Genomic DNA, 1,353 nt, shown 5'->3' on the forward strand with positions numbered 1-1,353 from the left:
GACCAAGCCCGCCACTGCCCCCACCCCAGACATCCCTCTCTCTTACCTCCATCTCTTTGCCCAATTGCCATCCATCATCTCATCATGAATATATCTATCGATATATATCGCCAAATAGATTCAATATATCCTAATAGAACATAGTATGCAGCCTGCACTATTAATATACCCCACCACACAGAATACTACTGCACTAGACCAGATACAATACTACAACCCTCAACCCACCTCACCCCCCTAATAATTTACATCTCCTAACCCACCTCACCCCCCTAATAATTTACACCTCCTAACCCACCTCACCCCCCTAATATTTTACACCTCCTAACCCACCTCACCCCCCTAATTTACACCTCCTAACCCACCTCACCCCCCTAATAATATACACCTCCTAACCCACCTCACCCCCCTAATAATTTACACCTCCTAACCCACCTCATCCCCCTAATAATTTACACCTCCTAACCCACCTCACCCCCCTAATAATTTACACCTCCTAACCCACCTCACCCCCCCTAATAATGTACACCTCCTAACCCACCTCACCCACCCCTGATAATTTACACCTCCTAACCAACCTCACCCCCCCGATAATTTACACCTCCTAACCCACCTCACCCCCCCCGATAATTTACACCTCCTAACCAACCTCACCCCCCCCTGATAATTTACACCTCCTAACCAACCTTACCCCATAGCATGAATACATGGTACTTACCTGTGTTACTGCACCGTAGGAAGCTCTGTCTTCCTGGACCCTCACCCACCGGAAGTTGTGTGTAAGGTAAGACAGTCCTTGCAGAGCAGAAGGGGGCGGGGACTGGAAGGGGCGGGGAGATGGAACCTCACAGTGCTGAGAATATTCCATGCACAGCAGGAGGGGGTGGGGACTGGAAGGAGGCAGACAGATGGGACCGCAAGCTGTTTGCTGACTGAGTACATGCCAGGCACAGCAGGAGGGGCGGGGACTCGGGGAGGAGGGCGGGGAAAGGAGACTTCTATTCCCAGCAGTGCAAGATACAGCTAGAGTATAGGACTCGGAGGAAGTTAATGGAGTACACTGACAGTGAGTGACACATTGCGCTCATAGAGACCCGGAATTTTGCCGGCGCCGACTCGGGATATTCCTGAGTCAGCGCCGCTCACACCGCAGTCGGGTCTGCATAGACCCGGCTTTTGCGGAGTGAAAGTGGTCGCTTGGAGATGACGTCATCTCCAAGCGCCACTGACGCTGGACAAATCGGCCGGCTAGCAGCGCACTCCAGGTCATCGTGACCCGGAGTGCGCTGTTCTCACAGCAGGGTTTCACGGGCTACGCCCGTGTTAAACCCTGCTAGTTACCTGGGTTGGATT

This window comes from Taudactylus pleione, unplaced genomic scaffold, assembly GCF_031769625.1.
Source record: "Taudactylus pleione unplaced genomic scaffold, aTauple2 ptg001224l, whole genome shotgun sequence".
Classification (NCBI taxonomy): domain Eukaryota; kingdom Metazoa; phylum Chordata; class Amphibia; order Anura; family Myobatrachidae; genus Taudactylus; species Taudactylus pleione.